The sequence below is a fragment of the Lissotriton helveticus genome, chromosome 1_1 (assembly GCF_964261635.1).
Source record: "Lissotriton helveticus chromosome 1_1, aLisHel1.1, whole genome shotgun sequence".
NCBI classification, from domain to species: domain Eukaryota; kingdom Metazoa; phylum Chordata; class Amphibia; order Caudata; family Salamandridae; genus Lissotriton; species Lissotriton helveticus.
The window spans coordinates 1,513,178,654-1,513,198,665 of record NC_136057.1 but is presented as its reverse complement, the minus strand read 5'-3'; positions in this window follow the sequence as shown (position 1 = coordinate 1,513,198,665).

Sequence of the window (20,012 nt, the reverse complement as noted above, 5' to 3'; positions counted from 1 at the left end):
ATTAACGAGAAGAAATCTGGCATATGTTTGATGCCAACTCTGAAAGAATGTTCCATGTTCAACAACAAAATGTTAGTTAGAAAATGAAGAGATAGTGAAACTGGAAGCTACAGATAAAATAGAGCATATGGGAGCAACAATTATTTTTTTGGAAAATTTGAAATCAAAATTGGATTCATTAGAGAAGACTATATCTAAAACTGCTGGTTTTGAAAAGACTCTGAATGTGTGTTTAAATTGTCGTATCATTTTGAGAAGGAATTTAAATGTTGAAAGAGGTCTGGTAAATGGAGCAATGGATCATGTTGTTGGTTTTGTGAATTACAAAAATAGAGATGGAATGGAAATTTTAAAAATTAAATTTGATGGCATTGATGAAATAGAACAAATTTGTCGTTGTTCAGCTACATTTTTGCTCGTGAAAGACTTATATGTTCGCCGAAAACAGTTTCCTATTTGTTTGGCATATGCGGTGACAATTCATAAGTCTCAAGGTTTAAGTGTAGATAGCTCTTTGGTGAACATTGGAAGTTCTGTGTTTAAAGAGGGTATGGCATATGTGGCATTATCACGAGTCAGAACTTTATCAGGATTGTACTTGATTGAGTGTGATGAAACAAAGATTTGTGCAGATCTAGATTGCGTTAAAGAATACAATAGGTCAAGAAGAGAGTATGCTCCACATTTGCCTCAATATCCTCTGATTGAAAAACGTGTGGTAGGCCGAAAAATTAGAAATGAGAGTAATTGCAGTGAGGTAGTAGCAAAAAGACAAAAAGTAGATGAAAGTGTAATTGTAAAGAGAAACAAAAAGAATTCTGTTGAAGATGTTGTTGGATTTCAGTTTGAAAACAGTTCTGGTGTCAACTGTTATGCTAATGTAGTAGTTAATGTTGGTTTTTTTCTTCAAAATTTACCAAAACAGATTGTCGAAAATCGGGAACAAACATTGTGCTGTTTATTGAATTCTGTGTTAGAGAAATGTAGTAGTGATAGAGCAAAAATAGAAAGTATTTCAGAAATTAGAAATCTTCTAGACATATGTTCAGGTCAAAATCAATTTTCACAGAATATTCAGCAGGATTGTCAGGAATTTTTAATGTATATGTTTGATGTATTGCAAGATGAAGGAGTAGATATAAAAAATCTTTTTAACCTTTCTTATCAATGGCAACATGACTGTGATAACTGTGCTTCATCAAGTACTACTAGAATAGACTCTGAAAGATTTATATATTTGACTTTACCAGACTGCAAATCAGTGCCTTTTAATAATCTAGTTAAAGCAGCGGATCACAATATGGTGTGTACCCAATGTAAGTCTGCAATGCTGTCCACATTATTTCTACAAAATTATGGTCACTATGTGATTTTAATGTTCCAACGATGTAGACCTGATGGAACTAAATTGACAACTTCTATTACAAGTTTCGTGGCTTCTCAGTTATCGATATCAGGAAGAACCTTTACAACTGTAGCTATTATTTTTCATGACGGTCCTTCTACAACATCAGGGCATTACACATGCTATTTAAAAACTTTTAAAGGTTGGAACCAATGTAACGACACTCATTTGACTTTCAAACAACGTTTGCCTTTTGGCTTTATAAATTCATACCTAGTGTTTTTACAGCCAAAATTTAGGTAAAGGTAATTGGCCTATGAACACGGGAGGAGTACTCATATATACTCATACATCTGACACTATTTGGCCAAATGGAAAGGTGCAAGAATGAGTAAAGAGTCATGACTGAAAAAAAGGAGTATATGAAAATATTGAAAATATTTCAGATGTTCTTGGAGCTTTTCTTGTAGAAAGTCGATGAAATGGATTTTTAAGTGAACAGCAAAGTACTTTGCAACGAGAAAAAGACCTCCATGATATACTATTTGGCCTCAAGGAAAAGTAAGTAAATCAAAGATTAGCGTACATTTGTCATTTGTCAGTATCTAAGGTTTTTTTTAAAACACAATCTTTTAGATTGTTTTTTTTTCCCGCTGTGATATGATGAGTAATTTGAACTCACTGTTTTAAGTGAAATTCAATATATTCTGAGAACAGCAAAAATAAACTATGTAACATGTTGTAGAAGTTATTCTATAGTTTGGATTGTGTAAATTAAATTGTATTGCCATTGTCTGACACTCACTTTCCTTTTTCCATCCTCTTTCAGCTCTTTTTACTCACTTATAATGTCTTTCTCTCACTCTCTGTAACCCCCGTTCCTTTACTCCACTTCTTTGACAACCCCTCATTCTCATTTCAACTGTCTGCATCCCCTCTCTCCCTTGCATAACTTTTCAGCTTTCATTCTCTCTGCTTTACTTCCCTTTTCCGTATTTTCCTCCTTTGCTCTTTTAGTAATTCCTGTTTATTCACTCAGCAGTATTGTCGCTCTCTATCCCTATAAATCACCCACTCTCCCTCGCTTATCTTTGTTTGCTCCTTTCTTTTGACCTTTTCTCTCTATTTTTCGTTCACTACTTCTATGTCCTCAGTGCCTCACTCTCCTTGTCTTATGTTCACTTGTGTTTATCTACCTTCTATCATTTATTTGAAAACAACTTCACTGCTCCTCTCTCATTGTTCTTCATTCCATTTCTTTTACTCTGATTCTATTACTATCCCTGATTTTCTTTCTTTCAATGTCCTTCTCTTTACTTTCATCACCAAATTATTTTCTCTCAGTATCACTGTTTTAGTTGTCTTCTCTTCTCTTTCCTTTTTTTGCTCCCTTACTCATTTCCTTTTCTCACTCATTGTACTCCACCTCACTCAGTTTTTCTCTTAGTGTGTCTGCCTACTAACTTCCTTAGTCCATTTCCCTCAATCGTTGTATATTATCCTCTCTCCCTTCATCCTTTCACTCTATGACTGTTCTTCACTTACTCTCAGTTATCTTCTATTCCTCATTCTTCTAAATGAATCCTTAATTAGACTGTTTTCTGTCTCAGTCATTATCTTTTTACTTACTACTGTTTCCTGATTTAGTTTTGCTAACTCACATTGTTTTAGTATCTTTCTTCCCTTCAGTTCATTTCTCTGTTCTTCTCTTCCTCTGTGTCAGTGAATCTATATGCCTTACTCTTAGTAATTTGCTCTTATTCTATTTCTTTTTTTCTCTTTTTATCCTTCTACCTTACTTTATTTTCCTTTCTGTGTCCTTCACTCTTACTTTATTTCTAAATACAGTGTTTTGATTTTTAACCTCTTCATTTGTATATTTTAATTTAAAATATACATTTGACTAATTATAACTTATTTTTTCTTCTCTCTTTCACAGATACAAAGTGTAGTAAAAAAATGTAATTAAAGTTACATTTATTATATGTTAAGTTTGCGAATTCCCTGGACAGTCTTCATCTCATCTGCACTCCTGCTTAGGTGTCAGAATCATATCACGTGGGGAAAGCTCCATGTGAAAGCGTTTGCCTCAGTCTTATCCCTGCTGTGAGGCAAATGCTTGTACATAGGATATGTGCTGTGTTTCCTAAATGTGATGTCAAAAACGATTTTGGGGAAAATGAATGGCTTTTACATTTTTGAGTATAATGTGGCGCAGAGGTTTAAAAAGTGACGCATCTACCTACATGCGTCACTTTTTAAATATGGCACAAAAAGGTACATGTTTGGGCTTTCCTAGGGAGCATAGGTGGTGAGGCTTGTGTCTAAGAGTGAAGTGGACTAGGCTTCATGAAGCCTCTCCCCGACTGCACTCTTAGACACAGGTGTCAATTTGACTCTTTACAATGATGTTACCTGTGTTAACTCAGTGTAGGAAGCATATTGAGTTTGTTTGCATAGAGGAATTGTATTTTGTAAAATTATGAAGCTCCATGTGAAAGCGTTTGCCTCAGTCTTATCCCTGCTGTGAGACAGGTGCAAGATTTGATGTAACAGTGTTCTAAAAGTGACGCAGTGAAATCTCATAGATTTTACTGCATCATTATTACGAGGCTTTTTGCGGATAAATGACCCCTCTGTGTACATTACACTTGACAGAGGTATAATGTGGTGCAGAGGTTTTAAAAATGACGCATCTACCTACATGCGTCACTTTTTAAATATGGCGCAACAAGGCACATGTTTTATGCTGCCAATGCGTCACAAAAAGTGATGCATTAGTAGCGCAAAACTGACGCATGGCTTTATAAATGAATTCTATTTTGTAAAATAGTGAGGTTTCAGTAATGACATGGAATGCTTGTACATAGGAACTGTGCTGTGTTTCCTAAATGTGATGTCAAAAACGATTTTGGGGAAAATGAATAGCTTTTACATTTTTGAGTATAATGTGGCGCAGAGGTTTAAAAAGTGACGCATCGACCTACATGCGTTACTTTTTAAATATGGCGCAAAAAGGTACATGTTTTATGCCGCTGATGCGTCACAAAAAGTGACGCACCTGTGGCATAAAAGAGACGCATGGCCTCATAGATGAGGCCTTCAGTTTTCTAGTCATGCGTCATATTAAATATATGACATATTATGTCGCAAGTACTTTTAGATACGTCAGTATTTCAGACGTATCTGTAAGTGCAAAAGTGATGCATTGCTGGTGTGTGTCACTGAAATGATGCAACTCCAGCAATGCATCCTTTCACATGGGGCCAGGCCCCATGTGAAAGGGCCTGCATCAGTCTTACGCCTGCTGTGAAACAGGTGCAAGATTTGGACGCAACAGCGTCATAAAAGTGACGTAGTGATATCTCACAGATTTTACTGCGTCACCTCTACGACCCTTTCTTGCGTCAATACGTCCATTTTGCATACATTACACATGACGTAGGTATAATGTGGTGCAGGGGTTTACAAAGTGGCGCATCTACCTAGATGCGTCACTTTGTAAATATGACTGAATAAGGTGCATTTTTAACAGCACTGGTGTGTCTCAAAAAGTGACTCACTGGTGGAGTAAAAGTGACGTATAGCCTCATAAATGAGGCCTTCAGTCTTCTAGTCATGCGTCATATTAAATATATGACGTATTATTTCGCAAGTACTTACAGAAACGTCAGTATTTCAGATGTATCTGTAAGTGCAAAAGTGATGCATTGCTGGAGTGTGTCACAAAAATGATACAACTCCAGCAATGCATCCTTTCACATGGGGCCAGGCCCCATGTGAAAGGGCCTGCATCAGTCTTACGCCTGCTGTGAAACAGGTGCAAGATTTGAACGCAACAGCGTCATAAAAGTTACGTAGTGATATCTCACAGATTTTACTGCGTCACCTCTACGACCCTTTCTTGCGTCAATACGTCCATTTTGCATACATTGCACATGACGTAGGTATAATGTGGTGCAGGGGTTTACAAAGTGACGCATCTACCTAGATGCGTCACTTTGTAAATATGACTGAATAAGGTGCATTTTTAACAGCACTGGTGCGTCACAAAAAGTGACGCACTGGTGCTGTAAAAGTGACGCATGACCTCATAAATGAGGCCTTCAGTCTTCTAGTCATGCGTCATATTAAATATATGATGATTATGTTGCAAGTACTTACAGAAACGTCAGTATTTCAGACGTATCTGTAAGCGCAAAAGTGAGGCATTGCTGGAGTGTGTCACAAAAATGATGCAACTCCAGCAATGCATCTTTTCTTACCCTTCCACACTCCTGTTCCTTTTCTACATTTTCTTTGAATAACCACATTCCCCATGTTCACTCTCCTTCTCCTTACTTTTGTTCCCAACACTCACCTTCTTTCAGTCCCCCTACTTCACTTCTTTTCTCCTCTCATACCTTTCTGTTCTTTCTTACTCATTTTCATTTCCTTTATCAATGTACTCCACTTCACTTACTCTTTTTTAAATTTTTTAAGAATATAGCTCTTTGATGAGAATTGGAGGTAGTTCTGAAAAGAACTTTTTTTTTCTTCTTTTTTCTTTTTTTAGAACAAAAACAAAAACAGGGAATGGAAAGTGCTCAACAGGAGCAAAAAAAAAAAAATTAGGGCTGGGAACGGCAGCGATGGTTCTCCAATGCTCGAACCATGAGCAGAACACTTTGCTCCCCACAGGAAAGTAGCTGATCACAGTCTTTGCATTTAAGGATGCCTTTGTTAAATGCAGGCTGAATGTTCGGAACCAGCTCTTCTGATTTCCCCCTCACCGATGGTGTTCGTCCTCCAGTTGATGTAGAGGCCCCATCTCTGGGAACCTCTTGTGTCAGAGCCCTGACACTTTCCCTGGCAAAATTCTGGGGGTGCCTTCTCTCCACATGGCAAAGCATTGTGTTGTTTCCAAAAGAATATTTTTTATTGGGGTTACCCCATGACAGGACTGTGTGACAGATCCTGCACTCCACTTTTGGAGCATTTACCTTTTTTTGATCAGCAGGTATGGAAAAAAAATTCCAGATGAAATGTTCTTTAATTTTTGGCTGAGGAGACTCTTCATTGATGAATTCTTGGGAGTCATCTTCACTGCTGGATGGTCTAGCAGCCATGATAATCGAAGATATCTAACAAAGAACTAAGAGCAAAATAGACAGGTCTTTCAGTCACAAAAGTGAAAGAAGAAGTGAAGGAAATGGGTGGGAATTTCATTCTTTATAAAAAAAACTGTTACCAACCAATGAAAAGTGTTATTTTCAGGTCACATGACCCGACGCGCTTACGCTACGCGCCCCGGGGCGCACCCGAAGTCGCGCTCCGGGGCACACTCGTGGGTGCGTAGCGTAAGCGCGTCAGGACGTTTCGCAATCGTATGCGCTTGCGTGCTTTCGATTGCGTTTACGCTGTGCGTCATATGACGCATCACGCGTGTAAGCGATACGTCACGATGTTGTTTTCGTTCGCGGCAATAGCGCTCCCGGGACGCTCCCCGGTACACGCCCCAGGGCGCGCCGTAATATTGCGCTTACCCGTGTGTTCACCGGAACGCGCCCCGGGAGCGCCCCCGGGTTAAAAATTAAAAAAAGGGAAAAATATACATTAAAAAAAATAGTATTACATAAATATACAATATAAAATTCCCTATAAAAAATATTACATTTCATACCTATAGAGATTTGCTATTAAAAAACCTATGAAATTCACTGAAAAAACCATAGGTTTCACACCAGTTATAGTTAGGAATTAGCATTTAAAAAACCTATTAAATTCACTGAAAAAACCATAGGTTTCACACCAGTTATAGTTAGCTGGAAATTTTACTCGCATAAAACCATTGAAATTCCACATTATAGTTAGTTGGACTCACTATAACTTGCGCGTGCAATGCACTGCTGATGACATCACATATTACATCACTCATGACATGGTCAGTGACATCACTCATGACATCACTGATGACACCATCCTAGTGACAGAGTGACACATCTCCTTTCACTGTAATGTAACCCTTGAACACATATTATAAAATAGAAACTAAAATTTTCAAATAAATGGAGATACCCATATCAGTTACAACAACCAATTAAGTAATTTCACTATTTATATACACATCCACTCATTCACCAACAGTTCTATGTAGTCACTCATACATATACTCACTCATCATATGTAGTGATACACCTATATATCCTGTTACATACCGACAGTCATCCAAAAGTTACTCACACACATACTCACACATGCAAATAAACTATTGAACATCCATTTATTTGCATATACAGCTATACACACACTACCACCTTACTTCCAAGGAAACATACACATATTTACTCTCTTAAATAATCACTTATAGAAACACATACTTATTTAAACAGGAACTCTTACAATCTCTTACTCTCACATATACTCAATTATATACATCAATATTCACATATACTAGATTAAAACATATGTAGTTACTGATAAATACACTGGTGATACAGTCATTCACTCACTAACACACACATATACACACTCATTCACCCATTCACTCCTGCACATATGCTGTCTTGAAAACACATAGAAACAGAGAGTCAGTCATTCATGCATCTATGTGCTAAGTAATACCCCCACCAAACCTTATACACACTCATATTGATATTAAAAAAACATCTAATAACCCAAAACCTAAAAACTTTACCGGAAAGGAATTGGCGCTCGAATGCAGGAGACGCCAACTAGGGGTCCTCTACTCCGACCCTGATAGGTGACTGCCTTTAAATAACTGGATATTAAAAGTCGACTGAGGATTCTGAAGTCAGACTATCATAACGGTGCAGGACGTGCACGCTATGATTTTCAAGGCTAGTGCCAGATGAGGAATAAGAAGAATTAATTACATCGGAAATCATGATGGAGAAATAGAAAAACACATCAGCTTAAAATATAAGGTATATACTACATCGCTACCAATTACTTTGAAAGAACTGGCGCAAAATAGCCTATTTGAAAGGAAGAAGGACAAATACGGAGGAAACGGACTAAGCGTATAGTTGTTTTTGGACACACTCCGTTTATTATTGATCGATATTGGGAGAATATAATAACATCCCATCTCAACATTTATTGCGCCCTGAAGAAGTTCCGCTTGACGGAACGAAACGCGTTGGCTGGTACCTTAAAGGATTATTAAAGGAACATTGAACTTTTTTGGCATTTACGGATTCAGCGTCTCTTATTTTGAAAAATAATTCTCACATATAGAACTTTGTCAACCACACATACGGTGGAGATTGAAAGAAAAAAAACTTCTTTGGCGGTGCATTTCAAAGCTTGGTTCATTATTGATTTTTCCCAAGGATTTGGGATATACTCTCAGGGCAGGGAGTATTTGAAGATTGCACGCTTTTTGAAAGATTGGGTTTATACTAACTTTGGTGATATATTGGGTTGGTGCTTTCAAAGGTTTAAAGTGGTCCACTGCCCACATTGTTTTGTGTAAAACATGCAAATAAACTATTGAACATCCATTTATTTGCATATACAGCTATACACACACTACCACCTTACTTCCAAGGAAACATACACATATTTACTCTCTTAAATAATCACTTATAGAAACACATACTTATTTAAACAGGAACTCTTACAATCTCTTACTCTCACATATACTCAATTATATACATAAATATTCACATATACTAGATTAAAACATATGTAGTTACTGATAAATACACTGGCGATACAGTCATTCACTCACTAACACACACATATACACACTCATTCACCCATTCACTCCTGCACATATGCTGTCTTGAAAACACATAGAAACAGAGAGTCAGTCATTCATGCATCTATGTGCTAAGTAATACCCCCACCAAACCTTATACACACTCATATTGATATTAAAAAACATCTAATAACCCATATACATACACATGTAGCTACTCACCAACCCATGCAACCACTTATACACAAAATGAAAAACTAATACATATATTTAAATATTGAAACATTACTCTCTAATATATGTATTCACTAAGATACACTTAATAAACCAGTTAACCACTCAATATTTTTTTAAACATCCATGTAAACACGTATTTAAACGTTTATTCTTCCATCAACTTTTACATATACATATATAACACATATTTATTTTTCAGAAAGACACACATTCACTGGATGGTGTCATCAGTGATGTCATGAGTGATGTCACTGACCATGTCATGAGTGATGTAATATGTGACGCCATCAGCAGTGCATTGCACGCGCAAGTTATAGTGAGTCCAACTAACTATAACGTGGGAATTTCAATGGTTTTATGCGAGTAAAATTTCCAGCTAACTATAACTGGTGTGAAACCTATGGTTTTTTCAGTGAATTTAATAGGTTTTTTAAATGCTAATTCCTAACTATAACTGGTGTGAAACCTATGTTTTTTTCAGTGAATATATATATATATATATATATTTTTTTTTTCACTAAAAAAACCATAGGTTTCACCCATGTTATAGTTAGCTGGACATTTCTCTCATACAAAACCATTGAAATTCCTCCGTTATAGTTAGTTCAGCTAACTATAACCCGCGCGCCCGCAATGCACTTCTGATGACGTCACATATTACATCACTCATGACATGGTCAGTGACATCACTCATGACATAACTGAGGACATCAACCAGTGAATGTGTGTTTTTATGAAAAATACATATTTTTGTATATGTATATCTAAAGGTCAATGGAAGAATAAATGGGTAAATAAGTGTCTAAATTGATTTTTTTTTGTAAAATTGATTGTATAACGTACTCATTAAGTGTATCTTAGTGAATACATGTATTAGCGAGTAATGTTTAAATATGTAAATATCTGTATCAGTGTCTCACTTTGTGTATTAGTGGCTGCATGGGTTGGTGAGTAGTTACATGAGTGTCTATATGGGTTATTAGATGTTTTTTTGACTATCAGTATGAGTGTCTGTATGGTTTGGTGGGGGTATTACTTAGCGCATAGATGCATGAATGACTGACTCACTGTATGTGTTTTGAAGACAGCATGTGTGCAGAACTGTATCGATGGATGAGTATGTGTATGGGTGTGTTAGTGAGTGAACGACTGTCTCAATAGTATCTTTATAAGTAACTACATATGTTTTAAACCAGTGTATGTGAGTATTGATGTATATAAGTGAGTATATGTGAGAGTGTGAGAGATTGGAAGAGTTCCTATATAAATAAGTATGTGTTTCTATAAATGATTGTTTAAAAGAATAAGTATGTGTATGTTTCTGTAGAAATAAGTGTAGTGGTGTGTGAATAGCTATATATGCAAGTAAATGGATGTTTGATAGTTTATTTGCATGTGTGAGTATGTGGGTGAGTAACTCTATGGATGAGTATCGTGTGTAACAGGATGTATAGGTGTATGAGTACATATGATGAGTGAGTACATGTATGTGTGACTAGATAGAACTGTTGCTGAATGAGTGGATGTGTATGTAGATGTTGGAATTACTGAACAGGTTGTTGTAACTGGTATTGGTATCTCCATTGTTTTGAAATTTTTTGTTTCTATTTTTCAATGTGTGTATTAAAGGTTATGTTACGCTGAGAGGAGGTCTCCCACTCTTTCACAAGGATAATGTCATCAGTGATGTCATTTGAGATGTCATCAGTGATGTCATGAGTGATGTCACTGACCACGTCATGAGTGATGTAATATGTGACGTCATCAGCAGTGCATTGCGGGCACGCGAGTTATAGTTAGCTGAGCTAACTATAACGGAGGAATTTCAATGGTTTTGTATAAGAGAAATGTCCAGCTAACTGTAACATGGGTGAAACCTATGTTTTATTCAGTGAATTTCTAAGGTTTTTTAAATGCTAATTCCTACCTATAACGTGCCTGAAACCTATGTTTTTTTCTGTGAATTTCTAAGGTTTTTTAAATGCTAATTCCTAACTATAATGTGCCTGAAACCTATTGTTTTTTAGTGAATGTCCAATGTTTTAGAAATGTTAATTTTAAAATATACTAATTATTATATTTCTTTCTTTTTAAAGTTATTTCCTACATTTTTATTATAAATACTTATATTTATTTTATTTTTAAAGTTACATTTCATATTTTTTATGTAAAATAATAACAAAAGTAAATCGAAAAAGAATGCACTGCTAGTGAAACTGCCTGGGTGAATTTGTAAGTGTTTTTTAGAGGCAGATTTACAACACCCTTGTGCATCTTTTACACCGATGTTGCATCACTTTTCTGATGAAGCGGTGGTGCAAAAGATGCGCCATGGTATGTGGTATTTAGAATGTGACGTCTCTGGGAGGTGCGTCACATTGTAAATCCCTGTACCAGAAGGAGACATTCGTACATAGGGGGGGGGGCGTTCCAGCAAAGGAACACCTCCTAAAAGTGGCTCACTGAAATATACAAGACTTCACTTTGTCACTTTTGGGCTCATGCTGTCTCAAAACCCTGCTCTACCTTGAAGCAGGTGTAAGAATTGACACAGCAGTCTGAGCATAGGGCCCCCAGAGCATTGCTGGAGATACGTTCCACTTGCAACATAACTCAAACAAAGCACCACCTTTACAGCACAGATACATAACATATATGTGCCATTTTTGTTCCATGGTACACCGTATTGTAAATACAGCACATCCATGGTGGTGGTGTCACGGAGCACAATAACTAACATATTCCTGGGGATATGCCAGTTATTGTATATGTGCCCATTAGTGTTTTAATGTAGTGAATGGATTACTACATACAGATGAATGAGTCACTACAAAACTAAAACAACAGTGAAAGAGTGTTTGGTGGAAGTGTAAGGATACAAACTGGTAAATTGAACGTATAAAAGACAAATTTGCAAGTACATAGAAGACTGCATACATCGCCTATAAGGGTTTGAAGCAGTCTATGCCCTAAGGCCTATTTTAATGCATGACTACCTAGGTAGTGACTGGATGATTACAGTTCTGCAAGGAAAGAACCTGATTGAATTTATAACAGCCTCAGTTTTACCACAGTATACAGATAAACACATACTGCTGAATGGCTCACTACAATATTGAAACACTAGTGTGAGAATGTTTGCTGGAAGTATAAGGATACACATTGAGGAATTGAACGTATAAAACATAGGTTTGCTGGTGCATAGAACAATGCATGCACAATATATAGAGCTTTAAAACAGCCTATGGACTAAGGCCTCTTTTAATCCATGAGTATGTAGATACTGATTGGATCATTACACTTCTGCAAAGAAAGTTCCTCACTAAATTTATTACAGCTTCAGTTTTACCATGGTACAATGGAAAAGAACATACTGCTGACTGGCTCACTACAATACTAAAACAGCAGTGTCAGAGTGTTTGGAGGAAGTCTAAGGATACAGACTGGGGAATCGAAGGCATAAAACACAAGTTTACAGGTGCATACAAGACTGCATGTATACTCCATACGTATTTTGAGCAATCCATACCCTCAGACCCACTTTGCATATTTTAAATGAATACAAACATTTAAAGAATATATAACTGAATCAATAAGTGCTTCACTTTTAGTACAATAAATACATTAGTAGAGAGTGCTAGAACCTTTATTATTTTTCAACAATACATTTATTATATTAACATCTCATAATTTAACACACATTCCAATAGAAGTTCATCAGATATGTCATACAGATCAATTCCCTCATTAGCAATTTCTGAATTAATTTGTTCTAAACTTTTGACATAATTTAATACTTCCAGAAGTTCTCCATCCAAGCTTTCCTCTTCGAAATCACACCTTATGTCTCCAGCACTAATTTCTTCACTCTCATTGCCTGTGACAGATACAATTAGTTCTTCAATTATACTGAAGGAAATATCCAAAATGTCCTCAGTATGAGGCTGTTCTCTTTCCATAATTTTTCCTTTATGTTCTCGTTCCTTGTATAAAAATATAAACAGTTAGTTTGATCACTTTTCATAATATATAATACAAAACTACAGTTTTCACCTATTTTGGGCTCCAAAAATACTATATAAATACTATTATCTAATAACATTCCATTAGTAGAGTTTTAGTCCTTTGCAAAGTTATATAAATCTAATTACTTATAAGGATATCCTGTTCTTAGCTTTTCTTAAATTTTGAAACAAGTCACTCCTTATGACTATAGGAAAAAACTCAGGCTGTTATAGTAAAATACACGACTAAAAAATTTAGAATATGTCTATTCACCTTACGCATTCCAAAATACTAAATATGTTTTACTAAAATACAAAAGATACTATTCATTGTCCAGAATAACACTGTGTATCTCTGTATATTTAGACATCATTATCACACTACTTTATGAATACTTCATGTGCTTACTCTATCTCTATTCCTCATCTATAACTTAGTCAAACCCTACTAATTACCTACCCCTTCAACTTTCGAACTAGCCTCCCCTCTAGTATTTATCTGCAACTTTGTACTTTATGGTTCTTTATTTTTCTCACTGCTTATAACCTATAATCACCTGACATTCATTAACCTACCCTCTCAGTTTATTGTCTAATTTTTATACTATTAATTTCCTTGTGTTCTTCTACTAACCTTTCTTTATGCAGTTGCTTGTTATCTATTCTATCAATCCTTGAATATCTTATGTTTTTCACTAATGTTCCTTCTTAATTCAAAAGTCTGTCTAGTACGCCTTCCTCAGTGTGTTCTTTTCCCTTAACCATTGCTTAACACGAATGTTATCGTTTCTTGTTTTAAGTTATAGAAAATACATTGACTGAATACATTCAATATTGTCTATAATGTCAGGTAAGTTTACTTTACTCACTAACTTGTCATACAATGTTCTTTTACTCTCTAAGAAATATTTGCACTTTCTCTTCAGGAATGTCTAAGGAGAAATTGAAAACGAGTCTGAACTCCGGAACGTCTTCGGTGAAGTGCGCACTCATTAGTGAGTGCGCGCCTCACCAAGGATTCCCCACAACTCTGTGGTGAATGACTAGATTGCTACCGCGTTTTTCAGCCGCGGCCCATGCAGGGAGTTGCGGTGGGGCAGGCAGGCGGGGCGGGGGAGGGGCAGGGTGGGGGTGATCAACAACGGAATCTGGATGATTGCAGGTAAGTAAACAATTAAATTAATAAAACAAATTTCGTTCCGTGCCCTGCATCACAGGCTCAACAAAGGCCATCAAAGATTTTGACCTTGGGGATCATTGTAAATTCCTCTAAGCAGTCCTACGGGATCAGGAAGTCCTATAGCAAATAGCAAACTTTTCCAATCAATCTACACACTCAATATACACACATATACAAATAAATAAAACATCACATTTATTCCCACATTAAATTAAACAAGAAACACACTTTTATATTGCTTGAACTTTTGCACCCTTTCAAACTGACAAAACTTTCAACCCTTCCCACATTCCACAATATGCCAGTTACCATAGAAACACTTCAGGGAACACCTAACTCAGCACACGGGTGAAAAGTTCATCATACATTCTTGCAAATTAAAACAGCAAGTATGCTTGACTTGAGATTATACCAGCTTATCTTATGTAATGTTCTGTTATATCAGTTTTTCTTAACCAATTAAAATAAGGCTTTTAAAAAACAGAAACATACACCCTAGTTTTCTGTAAAATGTTGTCAAACAACCAATCATTTCTTTTCTTTTTTCAAAACCGCATGTTGTCCATCATTTTAGAAAAATTTTACTTTTCAAACTGCCATTTCATTTACAGAGACCATCAGAGTGCATCCAGACCTCTCTTCAAAATGCTTACAGTGTCGATTGTGGGACACAGCTACATTTTCTGAAGTCAAAGGTACGCACAACATAAAAGAATTCACAAAGACCTACGTTTACCAAATGTAGACATTAAATGGATCGGACAGAGAGGATTATAGTGGCATCAATTGATGCCATTGGTGAAATCCTTTTTACATCTCCAACACCCTGACCTCATAATTGTGCACTGTGGTGGCAATGACCTAGGCACTTTGACTGGGGTAGGTCTGGAAATGCTTATGAAGGACACCTTTAAAGAATTGATGGCACTTTCCCCCCAAACTGCCTTTGTCTATTCTAATATATGCCAAAGGCAGAAATGGAACTGGTCCAGCCACTATTGTCCACAGATTGAAAACGCTAGGAAACATGTGAATAAATCTGTTTCTGCCTTTCTCCAAGACTATCGAATGGGGTCCATCTACCACAACAATTTGCGTTTCAATATGCATGGCATCTATAGGAGAGATGGTGTACATTTTACAGATGAGGGGAACAGAGTCTTCCTCATAAACTTAAGACTCTGCATTGGTACTTACTTGTAGGTACTAAAATCTCCCAATAAACACATGGGCTCTTTTTAGAGCCACCCAACACTGAAAACATAAACTTGATAAATATCTAAAATTATTTTTATTTATCTTGCTTACGTACGCTTACTGGACGACTTCCAATATTCCAGCTGCACGTCGTCCATACGTGCTTGGTACGCGTACGATAAATCTACCATATAAAAAATAGCCCTTATCACTAATTTTCTATAATTCCCGAGGACCCCATCTCCGGGGGCTCAAATCTAACGTTGCGGATCGTGGAAACAGCCCCAAGGCCTCCACGATCCCAGCCGGCTCCCCACTACCTGCAGGAGCCGGCATTGCTATTCCTCACAGAGAGCAGCTTACATGCTTCCATTCTAATTTCAAACATGATTTCAACAGTTTCTTATTTATAAAATAATACAGTACTGCAGCTAAAGCAGAAAAGTCAGCACAATTATGATAGAATACAAAATAGAAAAAATATATACTTCTACACTCAACAAACTCGTAAGCAGAGTACACAGTTTAATTTAAAAGCACCATACCACAACTAGTTTTTGTAACGCATTGTACAATAAAATGTGTCACAAAATAGGCTACATACATGCTGACTCTATAACGTCACATAGAAAAAAGAAGGCCACTTTTACGGTACTAGGAAAACACAACAAAAGTACAAGTCCCAAACTTCCATTATAGTGATTTCTTAGTTGCAGGTCTAGTTGTCAGATCGACACACACACTCCCTCATGGCTGGTATACACCCACACCCCACCCATCCAGCGCATTTGTCACTACACACGTGACCCTATCTATAAAAAAGACGGAACGCATGTGTTGTACGCCATTTTAGAGTTGTTCCCAAAGCACCGAGCTAGGGGCCCACTATTATATGCGTGGTCTCTTTGGTCACTGAGTTAGTAGTGCCCGAAGCACTGAGCGGGTCAAGAACCTGCGATGATGATGATGATGGGAGCACGAGTATGTCGTTAGCCATAGAGATATCAAGACTCGGCACCATATATGAGACATCTTTGTTGGAGATCGTGACTACATCATGAAGAACTGTTGTTTCCCCAAAAGGTGAGCAGTGAAACTTGAATAAGCATCAGAAGTAGTCAAAGGGTTGTAGCTGACTACATACAAAAATGCGACGTAATATTTTACAAGACCGCACTCCTACATAATGTATTAATTTACATGCATAAATTTATTTTCGCAATAGCACTAATGTTTTTATAATCGCTGAAATGTCCAGAATATATTCACAATACAAACAGGGATATAATATCAAGAACCGCTGTTAAAATTATCGCAGTTTTATCGGCAGGAAACAGCCGATAAAATGGCGATAATCGGCTTGATAATTCGCCCTTGTTAATTCCCATAGAAGCCCATGTTAACACCAGAACATGGGCTTCTATGGGAATTAACAAGGGTGAATTATCAAGCCCATTATTGCCGTTTTATCATCAGTTTCCTGCAGATAAAACGGCGATAATTTTATCACCGGTTCTTGATAATATGCCCCCTAGTACGTACAAATATGACGATGAACATCTATAAAACCGCAATATTATCTAACTCCAAATTAATTTAGCAACAATTATCAATCATAACATCTTTTAGATGTACAACTTCACGATCGATCATGTAACAATGACGACGTCAATAGCACAAGGTGAGCAAAGAAGCTTGTTTCTGAAACAACAACTTATCTGTAAAAGGAGACAATCTATAGTATGCAGCAGGCGCGCAAAACACACATTGGGCTAACGAGGCTTCAGCCAGAATGACATACCTTCCTGCGCCCACACACAGTCGCACCCAACTACGTCACAGGTCTTTTAAAGACATTTTGCTTGTTAATGAGGCTTTGATGATCCCCCCGCTTACAGCCCCTGCAGCTCCACTCTTCTTTTTGTTTGAACTTAAGCCCCCCCCGAAAATTTTGACTGTGGTTAGGCCTCTGGCTTCACGTACAACCCCCCTATCAGGATGACATACCTTCCTGCGCCCACACACAGTCGCACCCGAGTACGTCACAGGTCTTTTAAAGACATTTTGCTTGTTAATGAGGCTTTGATGATCCCCCCCGCTTACAGCCCCTGCAGCTCCACTCTTCTTTTTGTTTAAAATTAAGCCCCCCCCGAAAATCTTGACTGTGGTTGCGCCTCTGGCTTCACGTACACCCCCCCTGTCGTGTGTGTGTGTGTCTCCCACATTTTAAAGTTATTTTTTCTCTTTCTGTTTCTTACTCTCTCACATTGTTTCTCTTCCTTTTTTAAAGTTTTCGACAATACTATCTCCACTCTGCTGTATACAAGCTTATCTGAATTCAAATAGTTAACTATCTTGATTACAGTGAATACTTCTTCCACAAGTACAGCACCATCTTTCAATCACCCCGATGGCACTAGGTGACAAAGAATTGAGGGCCATATTATCAAGCAATGGTAATACATTATCGCCGCTTTTATCGTCAGGAAACTGCCGAAAGAGCGGCGATAATGGGCTTTATATTATGCCCTTGTGAATTCCCATAGCAGCCCAGGTTCTAGTGTTAACCTGGGCTGCTATGGGAATTCACAAGGGCATATCACCAAGCCCATTATCGCAGCTTTATCAACAGTTTCCTCCCGATAAAAGAGGCAATAATGTATCGCCCTTGCTTGATAATATGGCCCTTTCTTTCCGAAACAACAACAAATTATTTGTGAAAGGAAAGACTTGGTAGTCTGCAGCAGCTTCACAGTGTAGAAATGTATAATTACCTCCGACAAGTGACAACAGATAGGTTACAACAGTCTGACAAACAGATCTACAAGCTTATTACGCCACTTTTCTGTCACTTTTAACATGGGGAAAGTGACGCAAGGAGCTTTTAAATCTACATCTGACTTTTCAAGAAAAAATCTCAACTCCAAACTCTGAGACTCAATGGGCTGCAACAGTCAAAGTACGGAATATTAAAAACCACATTAAAATTCACTCTTGACAGTAGATTCGCAACTCAGTTTACGATGATTAATCAAAATGTCCTTTTGTTTCCTTCACCAAACATCCTTCAGAAGCAATCACGTCCTATCGAGCAGCAGCAATGGAATTCTCTGCAATGTATTGAATATACTTTGACATATAGAAGAAGAGTTCAAGTCAAGTTGTGAAGTCCGATGGCCGCACTGTTTATACAAGGTAAGCACAGCAGCCTACATATACAATGCCTTCATAGCAATGCATTAGAAATAAGTTGCAATATTTACAATCCCGTTGTGCCACTTTTGCATCAGTAATGCAGTAGGCACTTCCATATAGACACCATTTGAACGCGGCACTATAACAACTGAAATGTACCAGGCACACTGCACTCGTAAAACCGTAGTGTTACCTTTATTTGTGAAAGGAGAGATTGCGTAGTGTGCAGCAGCTTCTCTCTGTAAAACCTATAATTACCTCCGAGCAGTGACAACAGATAAGTTACAACAGTCTGGCAATCAGATCTACAAGCTTATTATGCCACTTTTGGGTCACTTTTAACATGGGTAAACTGACGCAAGTAGCTTGTAAATCTACCTCTCACTTTTCAGGAAAAAATCTCAATTCCAGACTGTGCAAGACAGTTTTAATGTTCTTTTCTCTCTCTTTCTCTCACTCTCTGTGACAATTTTTCTTTCTCTCTTAAACTTATAGACACTGCTGTCTACTTGCACATGTAGAAGAACAGCCCAACTCAAGTTGTGAATTTAACTGGCCGAAGCGTTTGACGGCAGTGTTTATACAACGGTAAGCACAGAGGCCTAGATCTACAAAGCCTTCATTGCAATGCATTAGAAATAAGTCCGCATCTTTACAATCTCGTGCAACTTTTCTGTCAGTAACACAGTAGGCACTTCCATATAGACACCCCTTAAAGGCGGCATTATAACAGAAGTGAATTGTACCAGGCACACTGCACACGTAAAACTGTAGAGTTACCTTGACTTGTAATGATTCAGCTCATTTACTCACATCTACATAATTCTTTTATTTTTTTTTAAACTTTTTTATTGTCAGCACAAAGTGAAAACCAAACAAAAACAATGCATATATATACCATCGCAGTCTATACATGAATATATACAGAATGGAAAAAATACATAATAAAAGAATAAGAAAGATACATAATGCTTAGCAAAAAAAAATTCATACAATTTTAAAGAAAAAAATCTATTTCGTAAACAATTTTATATAAAATTGCCCCAAATTTTCTCAAATTTAAGCAAAGACCTAGTATCCCTAATTCGGGCTATTCCTGCTTCCATGTGATGAATTTCATTGACCTAAGACCACCACTGCATGATTTGT